We start from the raw sequence: 25,338 nt of genomic DNA, 5'->3' as shown, positions 1-25,338 counted from the left end.
ATACCTCCTCCCTTCCTCCTTCTCATCTCTCCATCTCTACCCCTCCGTGTCCCGGAGCCATGCGGAGCGTTTGTTCGCCACAGAGAGATGACTAATGAAATCCGTGGAGAGGGAAGCAGCCCAGGGACTCTCAGGCTAATGTTTTGTTTGGTATTAAAATGCGTGCGGCAGCTAAACTCCCACTGATTTGGATGAAAAAACATTTGGAATGGGCTCATCAATCAAGGCCTGCCGCACTGGAGCTGTCGAAATCCTGGGGTTCAGTGTGTGTGTGTGTGTGTGTGTGTGTGTGTGTGTGTGTGTGTGTGTGTGTGTGTGTGTGTGTGTGTGTGTGTGTGTGTGTGTGTGTGTGTGTGTGTTATGCCAGACGTCTGTATCATACAGAGAAGATGTTGTCCAAGGCACTCTCTCTTACACTGACGCACTTTCAGATGCTTCACAAACATTCAGACATATGAACACTGTACACAAACATGCAGCGCAATGTCATACACTCCAAATCTTGCAAACACAAAAAGCCTAACACTTGGAACAATTTTAAAAAACTGGAACAATATATTGCATTGTAAGGCTTACTGTAAGCGTTACCCTAGTTCACAACTCCGTATACTAACCTACATAAATGCATACATGTATTCCTAATGCATTACACACAGTTGGTTGATAGAAAGTGTTACTGAAATGCCCATGGTGTCACTGCAAGATTGGGACTCATGGGAGTAGGAGATTAAGATGGGAATATTGTGATACTCAGAGCTTCAGGCAGAAGACTGCTCTTTCAATCCCTTCGGGTTGAAACCCACCTCCCTCTTGTTCAGTCAATCAGAATCATTGAGGCTAATGCTGCGTTCTTGTGCTACTCGGGAACTAGGAAACTCCAGGGGTACACGACGATATCTGAATTTCCTACTGATACCACTTGGAAGCACAGTATAAACTAAACCATTAAATTGAGTACTTCGGGTTCTCCGTTTCCGATAGCACATAAACGCCAAAATTCAATCAAATGCAGATAAAGAAAAATAGCACCATAGTTCACTTAGAACATTGGTCACCAACCGGTTGTTCGCAAGGCATTCCTAGTCGATCAACAAACGTTTCTGTAGAAAAGCCAACGAAAGCCTTGCACTCCTATTTTTTTATTCGTCTTGCGCTGTTATGGTAGGTACACTTCATTCAGAAGCCCTGGCCATTGGATACGAAAACTGTTCCCATTTTTAACTATTTCATTTATCTGAAGGGACAAACTCTGCCTCCCGGCAGACCAGGAGAGCTGAATCAAGTGCGCCTACATTCTGGCCAATCGAATAGCTCAAATCACGGTGCCTACAATTTCCACGAATCCCACAGCAAAGTTTCACACTAGCCTACATAATATCTAATAACTTTTAAAACCATGATCAGAAAGACTAAAAAATAGAGCAAAGAGCTGCTGTTTTTACAATTTAGTTAATATCGACATTTTTATTCAGCACTGCCAACACTGTTTTTATTCAACACTTTTACAAAACTTAAAACGCGCTTTACCTACTTCCACTTGCGCTGCAGCTGCAACGATTGAATAGTTAAGTATATCAATAGGCTTGCATTTTTATTAATAGCAGCTTGTTTTCCTGTCTCACTTTAATATCGAGGAAAATTTCATTTTCTCCCGGTCAGAGGAACAACATGAATTTGTACATGAGGCAGAAATAATGTGGTGCGACTCAAGTTTTACCATCAGGTGGAAGACTATGTCCCCTATCTCTGGTTAGTCTTACCTGAGGAAAGGAGAGAACAGCACAGAGAGGCTGCTGCCTACATACAGACTTGAACTCATTGGCCACTTTAATAAATTGACTTGAATAATGTTCACATATCTTGCATTACTCATCTCATATGTATATACTGTATTCTATACTATCTACTGTATCTTAGTCTGTGTGCTCTGAAATTGCACATCCATGTATTTATATATTCTTATTCCATTCCTTTACTTAGATGTGTGTGTATTAGGTATTTGTTGTGGAATTGTTAGATATTACTTATTATTCCGCTGCATTCCGCTACACTCACAATAACATCTGCTAAACACATGTATGTGACCAATACAATTTGATTTGATTTGAACAGGGACCTTGAGAGGCGGACCCTCTGCTGCTCTCTCCCTCCCTCTGCTGAGACTGACCATCAGATGCAGGTACCATCAGTCCAGTAACATAACATAGCATTTTTTCCCCCATTTATGCTCAGCTGTGCCTTGCAAGTGATACAACAACTGATCTATTTTGTTATTAATGCTAGTGTTTTGAAATATAATATGGTCTGAGAAGAACATTATTGTCAGGACAAGCATAGCCAATATGCTGTGATAATGTATTAGGTGTACTGCACAAACCTCATTCCTACAGAACCGTTTTTATTAGGTTGATGTTGCATAAGTCGTGTATAATAATATCTGAGCGGTAGATCTCGGCTTGATTTTTAGCTCTAAAAGTGACCACTGACTTGGAATGTCCACTCTGTATAGGAAGGGGCAGACATGTTACTATACAACCAACACTCCCAACAAGCGTTCCCTTTGTGGACATTGCCATTGGATATTGACGTGAAACCACACCTATCTTCAGAATGCAAACATTCTATGCAAACATTCTGAGTAAGGCTGCAGTGTGGCTTTACTTTATCTATGGTTGTTGTGGGATGTGGCTTATCCCACAGATGGTACATTTGGTTGAGTGTCTTTCAAACCGTATTCTGGTATTCAAGTTTATTCTGGTGTTGAAGGGGAATGACCTCTGCAAGGATGAAGAAAGTGTGTATGTCTGTGTGTGTATCTTCACACATTTGACTTCCTCTCCCACTCTTTTTCTCTCCCCCTTTTACTCCTCTCATCTTTTCTCACCTCCTCTTTCCTTTTTCTTCTCGCCCTCTTCCCCTCTCTCTTCTATTTTTCCCCTCTCTTCTATTCTGTCTTTTCCCCTGGAGCGGCTTGTCAGTCACACTCTCACTGCTCTGCCCCCTGCAGTTGGAAGGAGCTCTAGTGGAACGCTCCATCTGTCTCCTGGGAGGGGGGTCTGCCCATCTCATGAACCCTCCCACGCCACCATGAGAAAAGAGGGAGGAATGAAAGGGAGAAGCGAGGAGAAATGACCCGTGCTGTTTTCAGAAGCACTGATCTTCTCTCGCCCATCAGGGCTCATCATCCCTCCCTCCATCCCCTTTTCCTTCCATCCCTCGTGTGGAGATGGCACATGCCGTCTCAGAGCACATATTCAGACTTATGCAGATTTTAATGCTGTTCATCAAAACAAGACAAAGTAACCGTGGTAACCGCATGTTACCTCACAAAGCGAGATTTAGAAAACAGTTAGAACTGTTTTCAAATAAGTTTTCTCATACATGGAGACAAGCAGAGTGGGGGGGTTTAAATGACGTTCAGGCGTGAGTTTGCTGACAGTCAAAAGGTTGGGAGCAGTTCCATCAACATTCCAGTCAATTGCTCTCCCATGGAGACATTCCTGCTGAATTGACCTCAACTCTATAGTGTGACTAACAGGTGTTTCTTCCCACCAGGGGGCAGTGAAGGGTTAGAGAGTAAGCTTGGACACATACAAGGACTAAAATGAGGGGTTAGTTTGTTGTCTACAATACTACATAATGCATCTCTATGTGTTATATTTGAAACCACGTGTCTGTTTTACAGTTAAAACTCCCTAGTCCCTTATCAACCTAGTGGGAGTATATTGGTACAAACTACCACTGTTTTCATGGTCAAACCGGAAGTCAAAACATATAGACATAGGCCGCTCAAGGCCTATCTATCTCTATATCAAACCATACAGCAATGAAACCATACACACAGCAACATATTTATGGACAACTGAGGTCTCCCAATGTTACATGTGACCCATCCTGCTTTGGCGCGATGTCTCTGAGCCTCTGAGACCCAGACGCTTCCTGTCATATCTCCCTTTATGTGATTCCTCAGCCAGGGTCCCCAGAGGGACTGACCTGCCAGCAGTCTGAGAAAGAGCCATTTGACTGGGCTTTGACTGGGCTTTTGAGCTGCTTAGCTGTAATGTCAGTGGCTGGGTCTTTTCAGATAGAATGGAGGGGGAAATGTCAGAGGAGATGATATCAGATGGATTCAGTGAAGAGCGTCTCCTAGGTGGCCACCTTTTGCGACTTTGCTCCGAGGCCGGTGGAGGTCGCAAAGGGACAGAAAAGGGGATGATAACTCAGACGAATGCGAACATCTTCCAATTTACTGTACAACCTTCCTCTGAGGAAAAAGTGAGGGAAGGAGGGAGGACCTGACAGACAGACAGAGAGAAAGATGTAAAGGAGATTTGCTATCGCTCCAAAAACTTTTAAGCTTTATTTCTTGTATTATATTACCTAGATGTCACTGAAATGTGGAAAGAAGATGGCCTGATTTTGTCACCTCGGGCCGACCACCTACAGTAGGCTACTGCAGTACTTCAGATACGAAAGGACTTGTTAATAGGACACAGGGATGGAAACTTCTCTTAAGGTATTAGGGCATATTTAATTTTTTACTGTAACTTTGTTTGATTGATCTATTTTGGGTTTGCTTCAGCCAAAATTGCAATTTGCATTGCTCTTCTCATGCCAATAAAGCTTGTTTGAATTTGAGAGAAAGAGGGAGAGACAGGGACAGGAGGGCAGCTCTGTCCCAACCCTAACCTCAAACCCTAGATCATCCTTGGCCCTTGGCCACTCACTAGCTCGCACTCCCACGCTGATTACTTCCTGGTCTGAAGCCCCTGCGGTTTAGAAATGATTTAAAAATGGTTTTCATTTCCTGTGCAGGAGCAGGGCGGGCAAAGAGGAGGAGGTAGGGAGAAGGGGGTAGGATTAGGGGAGGAGAGGGGGTTTTGGATATGGAAAACGTGTGGGCGACAAGGGAGAAGAGGGCTGGAGCCATGTTTGAAGGGTGTGTTGTTTTGTAGGGTATTACGAGGGCTGGCGGTGCGGTCTTTGCCTGCGGGGTCGTGCAACGTTTTGCGGTGTTCTATTACAACGCTCATTTCCGACCGTGGTTCAGATTGGGATCAGACAGGGTTCTAGAAGTTTCCCCCTTACTCCTCTTCCACAACTCCCTAGATCCCTTTGGACCTCTGAAATCACACACTACTCTGTGTTGGATGTGTAATGAAAATGAATGATGTAACATATTCTCACTACCCAGTTTTCAACTTATAGTTAATCATTTTATGATCTGTTCTCGTAAAAAAAAACGTCATAAACAAAGCAACAACAACCTCATTGTCATAACTAACTACCACAAGTGCAAGTCAGACAGTTTGTCTGACCAATAATACATTTATATTTTTTCTGTACCATACTCAACAAAAAAAACAATATTGTGCAGAGAGCCGAAGAAACAACCCGAGACCAAGTATTTCTCAGTTTATTGTGCGGCGTCCGTTGGTGTCTCTCAGCTGCACTTGCTCTCCCTGGAAAATGGAAGGGTCGGTGTGACATCACAATGCTCTTCCTAGGTCGCCGGGGAAATAGGAAGTGATAGAGTTGATAAGGGAAGCGGTATCAGTGCTGCCCAAATGCACCATCCGGCATCTGTGTGGAGAGAGGGAGACAGATACTGTACTCTGTAGTGGCCTGATTGTGTGATCCGTCTCCTTCTCCTTTGTTGACCACTCACAATGAACAAAGCAGGGAAAGAAAGAAAGAGAGAGAGAGAGAGAGAGAGAGAGGGGGGAGAGAGAGAGAGAGAGAGAGAGAGAGAGAGAGAGAGAGAGAGAGAGAGAGAGAGGGAGAGAGAGAGAGAGAGAGAGAGAGAGAGAGAGAGAGAGAGAGAGAGAGAGAGAGAGAGAGAGAGAGAGAGAGAGAGAGAGAGAGAGAGAGAGAGAGAGAGAGAGAGGGAGAGAGAGAGAGAGAGAGAGAGAGAGAGAGAGAGAGAGAGAGAGAGAGAGGGGGAGAGAGAGAGAGAGAGAGAGAGAGAGAGAGAGAGAGAGAGAGATAGAGAGAGAGAGAGAGAGAGAGAGAGAGAGAGAGAGAGAGAGAGAGAGAGAGAGAGAGAGAGAGAGAGAGAGAGAGAGTGAGAGATTGTGCTCGTCATTGACTCAAATGGCAAATACATTCAAGAGGGTATACTTTTTCACAAACACAAAGTGGCTAAACTCTGGTGCCCTAAACACAAGGCATGCCCTGGAGCTGTTGTCAGAGGACAGACTAGGGTCCCCCAGCCATATCATAATTCACACAGGCACAAATGACCTGAGGGCCCAGCAGGAAAGGGTGGCAACCACACTAAAGGGAGTGATTGAAAAAGCTTCTTCCACTTTCCCCAATGCAAAAGTGGTTATTTCCACCCTGCTACCACAAAAATACTTCCACCCTGCCACCATACAGCGGGTGAATGCAATAATTTTGTGAGACTGTGCCTCAAAACCTCATGTCTACCTGGCCCACCACTCCACCCTGGCCTTTACGACCAGGCCCATCTCTACAAGGCAACAATCCCAACTTTTGCCAGGCCCCCGAAGGACGTCACCCTCAACCGTAGCCCCAGCTCTTCAAACAGGAGCAAAAGCGCAACAGACACCCCGTCCAGACCAGCGAGACACCCTCTCGAAGGACCTGCACTGAGAAAACCCACGCCAAGAGGACCTACACCCAGACCACAGCACCACCAGCCACATCCCAACCAGCTAAGGCCACCCCAAGCAAACGCCGGCCAGACCATATATAGGCCCCCCCATATCAGACCTATGCCCATTCCGCCCACCCCATGCCCCCCGTGGCAAGGACCTCAACATGATAGCAGGACATATGCCCAGGCCGTGAGCAGAGCAACAGGCCCCAATTCCCACTATTACACCCGCCCAAGCCCCATCCTGCAACCTAACAGGTGTGTACAGTATCAGATGCTCAGATGTGATCGTCCGGGCCTAAACCACACAAAAACAACACTAGACACTATGGAACACAAAGATTTTACTATCTCATCCTGGAATATAAAGTCTAAGGTCATCTGCCTTTGACCTAAAGAGCAGGAACCCAGACACAGACATTGTCATCCTACAAGAAACATGGTATAAAGGAGACGGACCCACTGGTTGCCCTCTAGGTTACAGAGAGCTGGTAGTCCCATCCACCAAACTACCAGGTGTGAAACAAGGAAGAGACTCAGGGGGTATGCTAATGTGGTATAGAGCAGACCTAACCCACTCTATTAAAATATTCACAACAGGAACATTTTACATCTGGCTAGAAATTAATAAGGAAATGATCTCAAAAGAGAAAAATGTCCTTATGAGTGCTACCTTTATTCCCCCCAATAGAATCCCCATACTTTAACGATGACTGCTTCTCCATCCTGGAGGGGGAGATCAACACTTTCCAGGCCCAGGGACATGTACTAGTCTGTGGCAACCTAAATGCCAGAACTGGACAAGAACCGACACCCTTAGCACACAGGGGGACAAACACCTACCTGGAGGTGACAGCATTCCTTCCACCATATGTCCCCCTAGACACAACTACGACAACATAACCAACAAAAACAAGTCACAACTCCTGTAGCTCTGTCGGACACTGGATATGTACAGTCAACGGTAGGCTTCGAGGGGACTCCTATGGTAGGTACACCTATAGCTCATCTCTTGGCAGTAGTTCTGTAGACTTTATCACTGACCTCAACCCAGTCTCTTAGAGCGTTCACAGTCAGTCCACTGACACCCCTATCAGATCACAGTAAAATCACACTCTACTTGAACAGAGCTATGCTCAATCATGAGGCATCAAAGCCAAAGGAACTGAATAATATTAAGAAATGCTACAGAGGGAAGGAAAATAGTGTGTAAATCTACCAACAAACAAATAGGCAACAACAAATTAAATACATTCTAGACAGTCTCCTGGACAAAAGGTTTTACTGTAATTGTGAAGGTGTAAACTTGGCAGTAGAAAACCTAAACAGTATATTTGACCTCTCAGCTTCCCTATCAAATCTAACCTTTCAAGCAGACAACCTAAGAAAACTAACAACAATGATAAACGGTTTGATGAAGAATGCAAAAACCTAAGAAAGAAATTGAGAAACCTATCCAATCAAAAGCATAGAGACCTAGAAAACCTGAGGCTATGCCTTCACTATGGTTAATCACTAAAACATACAGAAATACACTACGGAAAAGAAGGAACAGAAATCAGCTCAATGTAAATTAAGAATCCATAGAATCTAACCACTTCTGGGACAATTGGAAAACTCTAAACAAACAACAACATGAAGCGTTATCTATCCAAAATGGCGATGTATGGATAAACCACTTCTTCAATCTTTTTGGCACTATAACAAATAACAAAGAGCAAAAACATATACATGATCAAATTAAAATCTTAGAATCAACTACCAAAGACTACCAGAACCCACTGGAATCTCCAATTACATTAAATTAACTACAGGAAAAAATACAAACTCTCCAACCAAAAAAAGTCCTGTGGGGTTGATGGTATCCTAAATGAAATTATAAAATATACAGACCACAAATTCCAATTGGATATACTTAAACTATTTAATATGGAACCAAGGACTGATAAACCCAATCCACAAAAGTGGAGACAAATTTGACACTAATAACTACCGGGGGATATGCGTCAACAGCAACCGTGGCAAAATCCTCTGCATCATCATTAACAGCAGACTTGTACCTTTCCTCAGCGAAAAACAATGTACTGAGCAAATGGCTTTTTACCAAATTCCCGAACGACAGACCACGTATTCACCCTGCACACCCTAACTGACCAAAAAACAAACCAAAACAAAGGTAAAGTCTTCTCATGCTTTGTTGATTTTAAAAAAGCTTTTGACTCAATTTGGCATGAGGGTCTGCTATACAAATTGATGGAAAGTGGTGTTGGGGGAAAAACATACAACATTATAAAATCCATGTATACAAACAACAAGTGTGCAGTTAAAATTGGCAAAAAAACGGGGAGTGAGACAGGGATGCAGCTTAAGCCCCACCCTCTTCAACATATATATCAACGAATTGGCGAGGGCACTAGAGCAGCACCCGGCCTCACCCTACTAGAATCTGTCAAATGTCTACTGTTTGCTGATGATCTGGTGCTTCTGTCCTCTACCAAGGAGGGCCTACAGCAGCACCTAGATATTCTGCACAGATTCTGCCAGACCTGGGCCCTGACAGTAAATCTCAGTAAGACAAAAATAATTGTGTTCCACAAAAGGTCCAGTTGCAAGGACCACAAATACAAATTCCACCTAGACACCGTTGCCCTAGAGCAGACAAAAAATACACACCTCGGCCTAAACATCAGCGCCATATGAAACTTCCACAAAGCTGTGAACGATCTGAGAGACAAGTCAAGAAGGGCCTTCTATGCTATCAAAAGGAACATAAATTTGACATTTTAGGATCCGGCTAAAAAATACATTAATCAGTTATAGAACCCATTGCCCTTTATGGTTGTGAGGTCTGGTGTCTGCTCACCAACCAAGAATTCACAAAATGGGAGCTAGTGCTGGGGCTTTGTTCACAAACACAAACAGGCCCCACAGAGCCCCAAGACAGCAACACAATTAGACCCAACCATATCATGAGAAAACTAAAAGATAATTACTTGACACATTGTAAAAGATTTACAAAAAAACAGAGCAAACTACAATTGTATTTGGCCCTAAACAGAGAGTACACAGTGGCAGAATACCTAACCACTGTGACTGACTCAAAATTTTAAAAATCTTTGACAATATACAGACTCGGTGAGCATAGCCTTGCTATTGAGAAAGGCTGTCGAAGGCAGACCTGGCTCTCAAGAGAAGACAGGCTATGTGCACCACAAAATTAGATAGAAACTGAGCTGCACTTCCTGACCTCCTGCTAAATGTATGACCATATTAGACACATATTTCCCTCAGATTATGCAGACCCACAAAGAATTTGAAAACAAATACAATTGTAATAAACTGTCATATCTATCTTATGCTTATTTATTTTCCATTTTATTCTTGAACTATTTGCACATCATTACAACACTGTATATATACATAATATAACATTTGAAATGTCTTTATTCTTTTGGAACATTTGTGATTGTAATGTTTACTGTACATTTTTTATTGTTTATTTCACTTTTGTTTATTATTGATGTCACTTGCTTTGGCAATGTAAACATATGTTTCTCATGCCAATAAAGCCCCTTAAATTGAAATTGAGGGAGAGAGAGAGAAGAGAGAGAGAGGAGAAAGAGAGAGAGAGAATAGAGGGAGAGAGGAGAGACAGAGGAGAGAGTGAGAAGAGAGAGAGAAAAGAGGGAGAGGGAGAGAGTATGGTACTGTTAGAGGGCATGAGAAAGTGCTTGGGAGAGAAGGAAGAGGGGTTATACACTGCCATAAGACCGTTATGATGCTGTAATAAGAATGTCATGTCACCTGACATAACATGTGATAGTAAAAGAAAAACAGTTATGTACGTATGGGAGCGTACATAACACTTTCACTAACTGTCATTTACCTACACTGTTTTGCTTTTGTCAGTTTTAGTGTCATGACATTCACGTCATGTTATGAACAGTCATAGCTTCTTATGGCAGCCCTCATGCCATCCTTATGTCAAGGTTACGAGTATAATATGTCAACAACAGAATTCCGTGAGGGTCTTGCTATAACATGGGACTAGTTAGAGACCCACCCAGGACTAGTTAGATACACACACAGGACTAGTTAGAGACCCACCCAGGCCTAGTTAGAGACACACCCAAGACTAGTTAGAGACCCACCCAGGCCTAGTTAGAGACACACCCAAGACTAGTTAGAGACCCAGCCAGGACTAGTTAGAGGCCCACCCAGGACTAGTTAGACCCACCCAGGACTAGTTAGAGACACACCCAGGACTAGTTAGAGACATACCCATGACTAGTTAGAGACCCAGCCAGGACTAGTTAGAGACCCACCCAGGACTAGTTAGAGACCCACCCAGGACTAGTTAGAGACCCATCCAGGACTAGTTAGAGACACACCCAGGCCTAGTTATCCACCCATCCAGAGCATTTCCAGACCACCAAGAATTACACGGCCCTCTAAAAGTTTGTGTGAAGACCCATGGCCCAAGAAAAATGTGAAAGTCATTTGGAGGCAGAAACAGAAAGGAGCTGTGAGAAAATTGTGTGAAAGATGCTATCCAAAATAGACTCAAAGTGCCTCAAGCTGTTTCATTATATTCATTTGATACATCTCACACTTGAAATCAACTTCACAAATCAATAAAATACTCTTCCATTGCCTTTATTTGATAAATGCTTATAATTGAAACCATAAGGGGGATATAAGGGGAGTCTTTTATGAAGATAGCATCTTCACAGATGGAATATCCACAGATGGGGTCTGCTCGCCAATCTTCGCCTTTTACCAACCACATTGTGTGCAGTGTCCCAATACAATACTAGAGTAGCTTCCTTTCCTCATTTCTGCTCATCACTACTGTTCTAAAAGGACGTAAAGTAAAGGACATTATTTATAAGTATTGGGACAGAGCCCTTCCTTGTCTCCCTCTCTCTTAACGAGACCATTTTATACCCGAGAGGCTGACTAATTAGCTAACTCTGCTCGTTACCACCCCTCCACACAGATGTAGCATATGCAAATAATGCCTTATCACTTTACAGCCATGGGGAGGAGGTGGGGTTGCAGCACATCCTGTGAAGTGAAGACACACACATAAATGCATGCATGTGCACACACACACACACACACACACACACACACACACACACACGCGCGCGCGCATGTACACTTGCATGCACACACAAACACATCTAACTGCCAACTGGTATGCTAAAACAGTTTTTTTTATGCATGCACACCTACAGACACGGACAAAATATGCACCAAACAACTATGGGGTGTATTTCATGAGACAGACTGATATTTGGCCCTTGACCTGAGACCAATGACATTCACAACAGTAGGACAGAAATACCTTTGACCACTCTTTGACCGCACTGGGAAAAATCCCTTTTGTAGCGGTCCTAAAAAAGCTGATGCCTCAAAACTCAAATCTCACGGCCCAGTCACATCCTCTCTTTGGTCCACAATCTCCTTATGACACACACACACACACACACACACACACACACACACACACACACACACACACACACACACACACACACACACACACACACACACACACACACACACACACACACACACACACACACACACACACACACACACACACACACAATCTCCGTACAACAGCCTCTGGACTTCCCCAGGATGCCTCTGTTTGCACTCATGCTCCAGGGAGGGCAGCTCTGCTTGACCCGCTCGTCCTGTGGACCGCCACCGCCACACCGGTCGAACCCTCTGCTTTTGTCCTGCTGTGCCCAACCAGTTGGCGATTTCCTCCCCACGTAGATCCTGCAGCAAATAATATTTAAAGTTTGTGAGATAAAAGTCCACCTCTAAATGTGTTGTCGGACTGTCTGTTGTTGAAGTGTATGTGTGAGCACAAGTGTGTTATTAAAAGATGATTCCTTAGCTCGTCAGCTAGCCCTGGTTAGTTCCACTGCTAAAGTTCTGCAGAAGTACTTCCAGAACAACTGGCTTTGCAATGTATTGTGGGATCAGTCGAAATGGACAATGAGTAACAAGGAGTGCATATCAAAACTGTGCATTGCAGTTAATGACCCCAAAAAACTAAGACATAACGCTTCCATAAGTAAACAAAAAAACTGATTCCATGTTCTGGGCTGGAGGAGAGACCTGCATAGGGTACTGGGATAATTTAGGATGTCCTGTATGCACACTGCTATAGTAGACCTCTAGAGGGCGATAGTGCCAGAACTTACAATGGAGGGAACCTTCCACCACCACACAGGCACAATGGCCTCAGTCAGCCAGCCAGGGAGAAAGTGGGTGTACCTCAATAGTCTACAAACTCAGTTCCTTGGGTCCCCCCTGGGTGCACGTTTTGGTTTTTGCCCTAGCACTACACAGCTGATACAAATAATCAACTCATCATCAAGCTTTGATTACTTTAATCAGCTGTGTGTGTGTGGGGGGTACCAGGACTGAGTTTGGGAAACCCTCAATCTAAAGTATCTTCCTCTCCCAGTCTCCTTTCCTAAACTAATGTAAAAAAATAAAAACTGTCTTGTTGACCGCCATATTGCCTTCACATATTCTGTTGTTATATCGGTGCAGATGAAAGAGAGAAGACGAGGAGAGAGAAGCCAGTTTAGACTATTGGGACGCACCCTGTGACTGTGTGAGTGGGTAAGAGAGGGAGCAGGATGGGAAAGGGAAAAGAAAGTGGGGGCCTTGGCTCCTCTCCTCTGGGCTTGATCAGCGTGGCTCAGTGGTAATCACACACGCGCTGATTAACAAGCTGCGCAAACACACCCAGCCTGATTGAGCTGCCCGGGTAAAGAAAATAACAGGCAATCTGCGAGGACGCCTGTGACACTAACCCCCCAAAGACCCCTCCACCACTATCACCCCATCCCATCCAGCCAGCCGTGGGTAGGCAACACCACATACAGATAGACAGACCCTCCAGCCAGCCAGCAGGCAACACCACATACAGATACAGACCATCCTATCCTGCCAGACGTGGGCAGGCAACATCACATACAGATACAGACCATCCCATCCAGCCAGTCGTGGGCAGGCAACACCACATACAGATACAGACAGACCATCCAGCCAGTCGTGGGCAGGCAACACCCCATACAGATACAGACCATCTTATCCAGCCAGCCAGCAGGCAACACCACATACAGATACAGACCATCCCATCCAGCCAGCCAGCAGGCAACACCACATACAGATACAGACCATCCCATCCCATCCAGCCAGCCAGCAGGCAACACCACATACAGATACAGACCATCCCATCCAGCCAGCCAGCAGGCAACACCACATACAGATACAGACCATCCTATCCAGCCAGTCGTGGGCAGGCAACACCCCATACAGATACAGACCATCTTATCCAGCCAGCCAGCAGGCAACACCACATACAGATACAGACCATCCCATCCAGCCAGCCAGCAGGCAACACCACATACAGATACAGACCATCCCATCCCATCCAGCCAGCCAGCAGGCAACACCACATACAGATACAGACCATCCCATCCAGCCAGCCAGCAGGCAACACCCCATACAGATACAGACCATCCCATCCAGCCAGCCAGCAGGCCACACCACATACAGATACAGACCATCCTATCCAGCCAGTCGTGGGCAGGCAACATCACATACAGATACAGACCATCCTATCCAGCCAGTCGTGGGCAGGCAACACCACATACAGATACAGACCCTCCCATCCAGCCAGTCGTGGGCAGGCAACACCACATACAGATACAGACCATCCCATCCAGCCAGCCAGCAGGCAACACCACATACAGATACAGACCATCCTATCCAGCCAGTCGTGGGCAGGCAACACCACATACAGATACAGACCATCCCATCCAGGCAGCCAGCAGGCAACACCACATACAGATACAGACCATCCCATCCAGGCAGCCAGCAGGCAACACCACATACAGATACAGACCATCCCATCCAGCCAGCAAGCCAGCAGGCAACACCACATACAGATACAGACCATCCTATCCAGCCAGTCGTGGGCAGGCAACACCACATACAGATACAGACCATCCTATCCAGCCAGCCAGCAGGCAACACCACATACAGATACAGACCATCCTATCCAGCCAGTCGTGGGCAGGCAACACCACATACAGATACAGACCATCCTATCCAGCCAGCCAGCAGGCAACACCACATACAGATACAGACAGACCAGAAAGCAGAGGGCAACACAGACCCTCCACTCTTTGGGACATCACTCGTCAGTGCATGCACAAGGCCTTCTGTCTGTGTCTCTCTCTCTCTTTACTCCCTCTTTTTCTTGCCAGGCCACGAAGCCATCGTCTCTCTAAACAGCTCAAGAGAGCATACATTACACACACACACACACACACACACACACACACACACACACACACACACACACACACACACACACACACACACACACACACACACACACACACACACACACACACACACACACACACACACACACACACACACACACAGCGGCCATCTCCTGGAGGATCCTTCTGCAGGTTGGGGAGAGCGTGCCGTTCTGCTCAGTCCTCAACTCACCGAGGTGGGGGGGCTTTATAATGAGAAGGCCGCTCTGTTTTCAATGGCAGAGGCCCAGGCCTATCATCAGCCCTATACCCACCTCTGTTTCTCTCCTTGTCTGTCTTCCCCACTGTCTCTGTTTACCTCAGTCTCTCTGCCTCTCTCCTGTCTCTGTTTGTGCTTCTGTCTCTCTGCCTCTGTCTTTGTCTCTTCTACATCTCTCTGCCTCTCTCCCTATGCCTCTCTCCTGTCTCCGTTTGTGCTTCTGTCTCTCTGCCTCTCTCCTATCTCTGTTTGTGCTTCTGTCTCTCTGCCTCTGTCTTTGTCTCTTCTACATCTCTCTGCCTCTCTCCTTTCTCCGTTTGTGCTTCTGTCTCTCTGCCTCTCTCCTATCTCTGTTTGTGCTTCTGTCTCTCTGCCTCTGTCTTTGTCTCTTCTACATCTCTCTGCCTCTCTCCCTATGCCTCTCTCCTGTCTCTGTTTGTGCTTCTGTCTCTCTGCCTCTGTCTTTGTCTCTTCTACATCTCTCTGCCTCTCTCCCTATGCCTCTCTCCTATCTCTGTTTGTGCTTCTGTCTCTCTGCCTCTGTCTTTGTCTCTTCTACATCTCTCTGCCTCTCTCCCTATGCCTCTCTCCTGTCTCCGTTTGTGCTTCTGTCTCTCTGCCTCTCCTGTCTCTGTTTGTGCTTCTGTCTCTCTGCCTCTGTCTTTGTCTCTTCTACATCTCTCTGCCTCTCTCCCTATGCCTCTCTCCTGTCTCCGTTTGTGCTTCTGTCTCTCTGCCTCTGTCTTTGTCTCTTCTACATCTCTCTGCCTCTCTCCTGTCTCCGTTTGTGCTTCTGTCTCTCTGCCTCTCTCCTGTCTCTGTTTGTGCTTCTGTCTCTCTGCCTCTGTCTTTGTCTCTTCTACATCTCTCTGCCTCTCTCCTGTCTCTGTTTGTGCTTCTGTCTCTCTGCCTCTGTCTTTGTCTCTTCTACATCTCTCTGCCTCTCTCCCTATGCCTCTCTCCTGTCTCCGTTTGTGCTTCTGTCTCTCTGCCTCTCTCCTATCTCTGTTTGTGCTTCTGTCTCTCTGCCTCTGTCTTTGTCTCTTCTACATCTCTCTGCCTCTCTCCTTTCTCTGTTTGTGCTTCTGTCTCTCTGCCTCTCTCCTATCTCTGTTTGTGCTTCTGTCTCTCTGCCTCTGTCTTTGTCTCTTCTACATCTCTCTGCCTCTCTCCCTATGCCTCTCTCCTGTCTCTGTTTGTGCTTCTGTCTCTCTGCCTCTGTCTTTGTCTCTTCTACATCTCTCTGCCTCTCTCCCTATGCCTCTCTCCTATCTCTGTTTGTGCTTCTGTCTCTCTGCCTCTGTCTTTGTCTCTTCTACATCTCTCTGCCTCTCTCCCTATGCCTCTCTCCTGTCTCCGTTTGTGCTTCTGTCTCTCTGCCTCTCCTGTCTCTGTTTGTCTCTGCCTCTTCTGTCTCTTCTCTGCCTCCCTGTCTTTGTCTCTTCTACATCTCTCTGCCTCTCTCCCTATGCCTCTCTCCTGTCTCCGTTTGTGCTTCTGTCTCTCTGCCTCTGTCTTTGTCTCTTTGTCTCTCTACATCTCTCTGCCTCTCTCCTCCTGTTTGTGCTTCTGTCTCTCTGCCTCTGTCTTTGTCTCTTCTGCCTCTCTCCCTGTCTCCATCTCTGTGCTTCTGTCTCTCTGCCTCTGTCTTTGTCTCTTCTACATCTCCTCTCTCCTGTCTCTGTTTGTGCTTCTGTCTCTCTGCCTCTGTCTTTGCCTCTGCCTCTCTTATGCCTCTCTCCTGTCTCCGTTTGTGCTTCTGTCTCTCTGCCTCTCTCCTGTCTCTGTTTGTGCTTCTCTCTGCCTCTGTCTTTGTCTCTTCTACATCTCTCTGCCTCTCTCCCTATGCCTCTCTCCTGTCTCCGTTTGTGCTTCTGTCTCTCTGCCTCTGTCTTTGTCTCTTCTACATCTCTCTGCCTCTCTCCTGTCTCCGTTTGTGCTTCTGTCTCTCTGCCTCTCTCCTGTCTCTGTTTGTGCTTCTGTCTCTCTGCCTCTGTCTTTGTCTCTTCTACATCTCTCTGCCTCTCTCCTGTCTCCGTTTGTGCTTCTGTCTCTCTGCCTCTCTCCTGTCTCCGTTTGTGCTTCTGTCTCTCTGCCTCTGTCTCTCTGCCTCTCTCTCTACCTCTCTCTCTGCCCCTCTCTCTCCTAATGTCTCTGTCTTTCCATCTATTCCTTTGTCTCTGTCTGCTTCTCTCGTCTCTGTAATGGTCTCTCTCTGGGTATTTGATAAGCCAGTTGGTTGCCACCACTCACAGTCACAAAGTAGATGACGTCTCCACACACGCACAAACCCTATGGTGGGCATGTGTGCGGAGAAAAAGCATGGATAGGGTTAAACTCAGCCCCCCCTGCCTCCGAGCTGCAAATTAAACCAGATGGACTCATTTATAGCCAATTAGCTCCAGCTCTATAAGTGGAGCCTCACCTACGCAATTAAATAGCTTTATTGAAACCTCCCAGCAACTCTCCAACACAACATTTCAATGTGAGAGCCCTCGTCTGCCCCTAACCACAGATCTAGGATCAGATTACCAAACACCCCAGTCCTAACCTTAACCAAGTGGGCTGGTGAAAAAAAGTCTGACCCTGAATCTGTGCGGTTAAGGTACCTTCTATCTATACTCCCTCACCCACAAGGAGTATACACACCCAACAAAACCACACACTCACTAGTATGCATACAGGCACACTACATAAACACTACATAAACACTACTAGCACAGGAGGTAGGTGGCACCTTAATTGGGTAGAATGGTAGAATGGTCTCGTGGTAATGGCTGGAGCGGAATACGTGGAATGGTATCAAATCCACCAGACACATGGCTTCCATGTGTTTGATGCCATTCCATATTCGTCGTTCCAGCCATTATTATGAGCCGTCCTCCCCACAGCAGCCTCCACTGACTACTAGGGCTGTCACACACATAATAATAATAATAATATGCCATTTAGCAGACGCTTTTATCCAAAGCGACTTACAGTCATGTGTGCATACATTCTACGTATGGGTGGTCCCGGGAATCGAACCCACTACCCTGGCGTTACAAGCGCCATGCTCTACCAACTGAGCTACAGAAGGACCACACACACATGCACACACACCTACCTGTCTACATTTTTTTGAGGTGTGCTCTCTCTCTCGCTCGCTCTCTCTCTCTAAGGGTTTCAAATTTGGAGAAATTACACTCTCTAATTGTTTTATATTTTGACATTTTGTCAGGAAATGCAGCTCTGTCTCAGGTTCTGTTGTTGTGCAGTGGTTACACAGCCTTTCCTCCACAGGGAGCAATGTTTTCCTGTGTCTACCCTTCTCAATGGCAAGGCTGAGCTCTCTGAGCCTGTACTTTGTCAAGGTTTTTCTAAGGTTTTGATCAGTAACCATGGTCAAATAGTTTGCTATGGTGTACTGTCGATTTAGGGCCAGATAGCACGGCATTTTGCTTTGTGCTTCTGTTTCCCAATAAGCAATATAGTTTTGTTTTGACTGTGTTGTAATATGTTTTATTCTGATTGATTGGATATTCTGGTCCTGAGGCTTCAGTGTGTTAGTAGAACAGGTTTGTGAACTCAGCCCCCGGACCAGCTGGATGAGGAGACTCTTTTCTTTGCTCAGCTCTTGGCATTGCAGGGCTTGGTAATGATATGAGAGGGGGTCGCTGTATTTTAGATGTTTCCAAAACTGAATGGCTCTTTTTTGAGTTTTTATTATTAGTGGATATTGGCCTAATTCTACCCTGCATGCATTGTTTGTAGTTTTCCTCTGAACATGTAGGGGAATCTTACAGAACTCTGCATTCAGGGTTTCAATGGGATGGTTGTCCCATTTGATGAAATCTTGTTTTGCAAGTGGACTCCACACCTCGCTGCCATGAAGTGCAATTGGTTCAATGACATATTCAATTCATTTTAGCCAAAGTTTAATAGGTATTTAAGTGGGTTTTTTTTAATGGCGTAGAATGCCCTGCGTGCTTTCTCTCTCAGTCCATTCACTGCATCATTAAGGTGTCCAGTTGAGCTTATTTTTAATTTTAGTGTGTGCAGTACTCTATATATTTTGTACCAATTGAGAACTTTTGTCTAATGCCCTGAGATCTGGATCTTCTCTGGAAAAGTATTATTTTTGTATTTTTGGGGTTTACTGCCAGGGCCCAGGTCTGGCAGCACTGCTCTAGCAGGTCCAGGCTCTGTTGTAGGCCATGTGCTGTGGGTGACAGCAGGCATAGGTCATCTGTGAAGAGTAGGCATTTAACTTCTGTATTGTGGAGACTAACACAACACCAGCTGAGGATTTTTCTAGAATAGTGGCCAATTTGTTTATGTAAATATTGAAGAATGCAGGGCTCAGATTGCAACCCTGGCGAAGGCCCCGCCCCTGGTTAAAGAATTCCGTTCTTTTCTTGCCAATTTTGATGCTGCACGTATTGCCAGTATACATTGATTTCATTCTGTCATATGTTTACCCCCTACACCACTTTCAATAACTTTGTAGAACAGTCCTGTATGCCAAATGGAATCAGATGCTTTTTGGAAGTCGATAAAGCAAGCGTACATTTTGGTGGACATGTTTATCTATCAGGGTGTGTAGGATGTAAATATGATCAGTCGTGTGATGTTTTGGTATAAATCCAATTAGGCTTTTACTCAAGACATTGTACTTATTAAGGAAGTTTAGAACTCTTACATTTATATACTATAGAAAACCTTCCCCAGGTTACTGTTCACACAAATGCCTCTGTAATTGTTAGGGTCAAATTTGTCTCCGTTCTTAAATATTGGGGTTATGAGTCCTTGATTCCGGATGTCAGGGAAATAACCTACACTCGGGATCAAATTAAACAGTTTTAATATAGCTAATTGAAATGTCACACTAGTGAGTTTGAGCATCTCATTTAGGATGCCATCAGGTCCGCATGATTTTTTATATTTGAGGGCCTGAAGTTCCTTATAGAGCTCCTGGTCAGTAATTGGGGAGTCCAGTGGATTTTGATTGTCCTTTATAGTTTTTTCTAATCCATTCAAACTCTCATGAATGTTGTATTGTTCTGCGTTTGTGTCAATGTGAACAGTGTTGTAGAGTGTTTTACAATGGGTTGTCCATATGTCACCATTTTGTATCGCTAATTCCTCTTGTTTTGATTTGTTTTGTTTCTTCCAATTTTGTCAGAAGTTGTTTGTGGACTCCTCAATTAGTGTCAGCTGCTTGCTGTTGTACTGTACTTTTTTGGTTCTGAGTGTTACGTTTATAGAGTTTTAAAGTCTCACAGTAATGAAGGCGTAATTCACCATTATTTGGGTCTATGTGCTTTTGGTTGGATAGTGTTCTAAGTTTTTTCCTTATAATTTTACAATCTGCATCAAACCAGTTGTCATCTGTGGTCTTTTGTTTTGTTTTTGACCAATTTCAGTTGTGCTTCTTTTGCCGTTTGCCTGAATATATAGTTGATGTTTTGTACTGCCAGATTGATGCCTTCTTTACTGTGAGTGAATGTGGTATCCAGAAAGTTATCTAAGAGTGTTTGGATATTTTGGTTACTGGTAGCTTTCTGGTATTCTTCTGTGCTGTTTTGGGCCCATCTATATGAATGTCTGATGTTGTACAGCTTACTGGGCTGTGAATGTCTGATGCTGTACAGCTTACTGGGCTGTGAATGTCTGATGCTGTACAGCTTACTGGGCTGTGAATGTCTGATGCTGTACAGCTTACTGGGCTGTGAATGTCTGATGCTGTACAGCTTACTGGGCTGTGAATGTCTGATGCTGTACAGCTTACTGGGCTGTGAATGTCTGATGCTGTACAGCTTACTGGGCTGTGAATGTCTGATGCTGTACAGCTTACTGGGCTGTGAATGTCTGATGTTGTAGAGCTTACTGGGCTGTGAATGTCTGATGCTGTACAGCTTACTGGGCTGTGAATGTCTGATGCTGTACAGCTTACTGGGCTGTGAATGTCTGATGCTGTACAGCTTACTGGGCTGTGAATGTCTGATGCTGTACAGCTTACTGGGCTGTGAATGTCTGATGCTGTACAGCTTACTGGGCTGTGAATGTCTGATGCTGTACAGCTTACTGGGCTGTGAATGTCTGATGCTGTACAGCTTACTGGGCTGTGAATGTCTGATGCTGTACAGCTTACTGGGCTGTGAATGTCTGATGCTGTACAGCTTACTGGGCTGTGAATGTCTGATGCTGTACAGCTTACTGGGCTGTGAATGTCTGATGCTGTACAGCTTACTGGGCTGTGAATGTCTGATGCTGTACAGCTTACTGGGCTGTGAATGTCTGATGCTGTACAGCTTACTGGGCTGTGAATGTCTGATGTTGTACAGCTTACTGGGCTGTGAATGTCTGATGCTGTACAGCTTACTGGGCTGTGAATGTCTGATGCTGTACAGCTTACTGGGCTGTGAATGTCTGATGCTGTACAGCTTACTGGGCTGTGAATGTCTGATGTTGTAGAGCTTACTGGGCTGTGAATGTCTGATGCTGTACAGCTTACTGGCCTGTGAATGTTTGATGCTGTACAGCTTACTGGGCTGTGAATGTCTGATGCTGTACAGCTTACTGGGCTGTGAATGTCTGATGCTGTACAGCTTACTGGGCTGTGAATGTCTGATGTTGTAGAGCTTACTGGGCTGTGAATGTCTGATGCTGTACAGCTTACTGGCCTGTGAATGTTTGATGCTGTACAGCTTACTGGGCTGTGAATGTCTGATGCTGTACAGCTTACTGGCCTGTGAATGTTTGATGCTGTACAGCTTACTGGGCTGTGAATGTCTGATGCTGTACAGCTTACTGGGCTGTGAATGTCTGATGCTGTACAGCTTACTGGGCTGTGAATGTTTGATTGTTTCCATGTCTGTTCTTTTGAGGCACAATGTAATTTGAATGTGATCAGACAGAGGTGTTAGTGGCTTGACAGTGAATGAGCTGAGAGAGAATCAAATCAAATCAAATCAAATCAAATCAAATTTATTTATATAGCCCTTCGTACATCAGCTGATATCTCAAAGTGCTGTACAGAAACCCAGCCTAAAACCCCAAACAGCAAACAATGCAGGTGTAAAAGCACGGTGGCTAGGAAAAACTCCCTAGAAAGGCCAAAACCTAGGAAGAAACCTAGAGAGGAACCGGGCTATGTGGGGTGGCCAGTCCTCTTCTGGCTGTGCCGGGTAGAGATTATAACAGAACATGACCAAGATGTTCAAATGTTCATAAACGACCAGCATGGTCGAATAATAATAAGGCAGAACAGTTGAAACTGGAGCAGCAGCAGTCAGGTGGAATGGGGACAGCAAGGAGCCATCATGTCAGGTAGTCCTGGGGCACTGTCCTAGGGCTCAGGTCCTCCGAGAGAGAGAGAATTAGAGAGAGCATATGTGGGGTGGCCAGTCCTCTTTTGGCTGTGCCGGGTGGAGATTATAACAGAACGTGGCCAAGATGTTCAAATGTTCATAAATGACCCAGCATGGTTGAATAATAGTAAGGCAGAACAGTTGAAACTGGAGCAGGAGCATGGCCAGGTGGACTGGGGACAGCAAGGAGTCCTCATGTCAGGTAGTCCTGGGACATGGTCCTAGGGCCCAGGCCAGTTGAAACTGGAGCAGCAGCATGGCCAGGTGGACTGGGGACAGCAAGGAGTCATCATGTCAGGTAGTCCTGGGGCATGGTCCTAGGGCTCAGGTCCTCCGAGAGAGAGAAAGAAAGAGAGAAGGAGAGAATTAGAGAACGCACACTTAGATTCACAGGACACCGAATAGGACAGGAGAAGTACTCCAGATATAACAAACTGACCCTAGCCCCGACACATAAACTACTGCAGCATAAATACTGGAGGCTGAGACAGGAGGGGTCAGGAGACACTGTGGCCCCATCCGAGGACACCCCCGGACAGGGCCAAACAGGAAGGATATAACCCCACCCACTTTGCCAAAGCACAGCCCCCACACCACTAGAGGGATATCTTCAACCACCAACTCACCATCCTGAGACAAGGCCGAGTATAGCCCACAAAGATCTCCGCCACGGTACAACCCAAGGGGGGCAACCCAGACAGGCCGACCACAACAGTGAATCAACCCACCCAGGTGACGCACCCCCCCCAGGGACGGCACGAGAGAGCCCCAGCAAGCCAGTGACTCAGCCCCCGTAACAGGGTTAGAGGCAGAGAATCCCAGTGGAAAGAGGGGAACCGGCCAGGCAGAGACAGCAAGGGCGGTTCGTTGCTCCAGAGCCTTTCCGTTCACCTTCCCACTCCTGGGCCAGACTACACTCAATCATATGACCCACTGAAGAGATGAGTCTTCAGTAAAGACTTAAAGGTTGAGACCGAGTTTGCGTCTCTGACATGGGTAGGCAGACCGTTCCATAAAAATGGAGCTCTATAGGAGAAAGCCCTGCCTCCAGCTGTTTGCTTAGAAATTCTAGGGACAATTAGGAGGCCTGCGTCTTGTGACCGTAGCGTACGTGTAGGTATGTACGGCAGGACCAAATCAGAGAGGTAGGTAGGAGCAAGCCCATGTAATGCTTTGTAGGTTAGCAGTAAAACCTTGAAATCAGCCCTTGCTTTGACAGGAAGCCAGTGTAGAGAGGCTAGCACTGGAGTAATATGATCAAATTTTTTGGTTCTAGTCAGGATTCTAGCAGCCGTATTTAGCACTAACTGAAGTTTATTTAGTGCTTTATCCGGGTAGCCGGAAAATAGAGCATTGCAGTAGTCTAACCTAGAAGTGACAAAAGCATGCCCCATTTCCCCCCAGGCTGTACCTGTTGAACCGTCATTTCCGGTCACAACTTGCAGGCTTGTTTTCGAATTGCTGTGCGTTTTGTTGCCAACCTATTTTGCTACCTGACAACTTTACGGGTTTCACTTTTTAATTACCGTTCATATATTTATTTATTTTTTCCTCAACTTTTTCACTCCGGACGCTTTATCTGGACACGATTCGTCAGGACCTCCAACAGCCGAAGCTAAGTAGTAACATTAACATGATGCCTTCTAATTGCAGCCGCTGTGCTCGCCTTACGGCGAGGATAGCTGTACTGCAAGCCCAGCTTCAGACGCAATCGTTAGGCAAGGGTAATTTCAGTGTAGGAAAGGATGAAACAGCGTCTGTGCCACCAGTAAGTACAGATAGTAGTATAAATCCCCTGGCACAGTCCCCGCAGCCGGACAACTTTCTCACGGTTTCTGGAAGGAAATGCTGTAGGAACGCTCAACCGGTGTCGCTCATTCAGCAGACAGAAACTTTCAACCGGTTCTCCCCATTAAGCAGCGGGTCGGTGTCAGAGGCCGAGTCTTCTCTGGTCTCTACTCCTCCCGTTACGGGGTCTGAGACGCCGAAGCTTCCCACCATTAGCTCTGACAAATTGAAAACTCTAGTCATTGGCGACTCCATTACCCGCAGTATTAGACTTAAAGCGAATCATCCAGCGATCATACACTGTTTACCCGGGGCAGGGCTACCGACGTTAAGGCTAATCTGAAGATGGTGCTGGCTAAAGCTAAAACTGGCGAGTGTAGAGAGTATAGAGATATTGTTATCCACGTCGGCACCAACGATGTTAGGATGAAACAGTCAGAGATCACCAAGCGCAACATAGCTTCTGCGTGCATATCAGCTAGAAAGATGTGTCGGCATCGAGTAATTGTCTCTGGCCCCTCCCAGTTAGGGGGAGTGATGAGCTCTACAGCAGAGTCTCACAACTCAATCGCTGGTTGAAAACTGTTTTCTGCCCCTCCCAAAAGATAGAATTTGTAGATAATTGGCCCTCTTTCTGGGACTCACCCACAAACAGGACCAAGCCTGACCTGCTGAGGAGTGACGGACTCCATCCTAGCTGGAGGGGTGCTCTCATCTTATCTGCCAACATAGACAGGGCTCTAACTCCTCTAGCTCCACAATGAAATAGGGTGCAGGCCAGGCAGCAGGCTATTAGCCAGCCTGCCAGCATAGTGGAGTCTGCCACTAGCATAGTCAGTGTAGTCAGCTCAGCTATCACCATTGAGACCGTGTCTGTGCCTCGACCTAGGTTGGGCAAAACTAAACATGGCGGTGTTCGCCTTAGCAATCTCACTAGGATAAAGACCACCTCCATTCCTGTCATTACTGAAAGAGATCATGATACCTCACATC

At 45.8% G+C, this 25,338-nt stretch overlaps 1 protein-coding gene across 1 annotated transcript in view; it reads right to left on the bottom strand.

Annotated features, from left to right (window-relative positions):
* Window positions 1-22,154: 22,154 nt before the first annotated feature.
* Window positions 22,155-25,338, bottom strand: part of LOC127931883 (uncharacterized) — a 33,716-nt gene continuing 30,532 nt past the window's right edge. Inside the window, exon 5 of the mRNA XM_052526026.1 lies at window positions 22,155-22,888. The gene's annotated coding sequence lies outside the window, so the exon portion shown is untranslated. The remainder of the gene's footprint in view (window positions 22,889-25,338) is intronic.

This window comes from Oncorhynchus keta, chromosome 9 (assembly GCF_023373465.1).
Source record: "Oncorhynchus keta strain PuntledgeMale-10-30-2019 chromosome 9, Oket_V2, whole genome shotgun sequence".
In the NCBI taxonomy this organism is placed as follows: Eukaryota; Metazoa; Chordata; class Actinopteri; order Salmoniformes; family Salmonidae; genus Oncorhynchus; species Oncorhynchus keta.
This window is presented reverse-complemented; position numbering and strand designations above follow the sequence as displayed.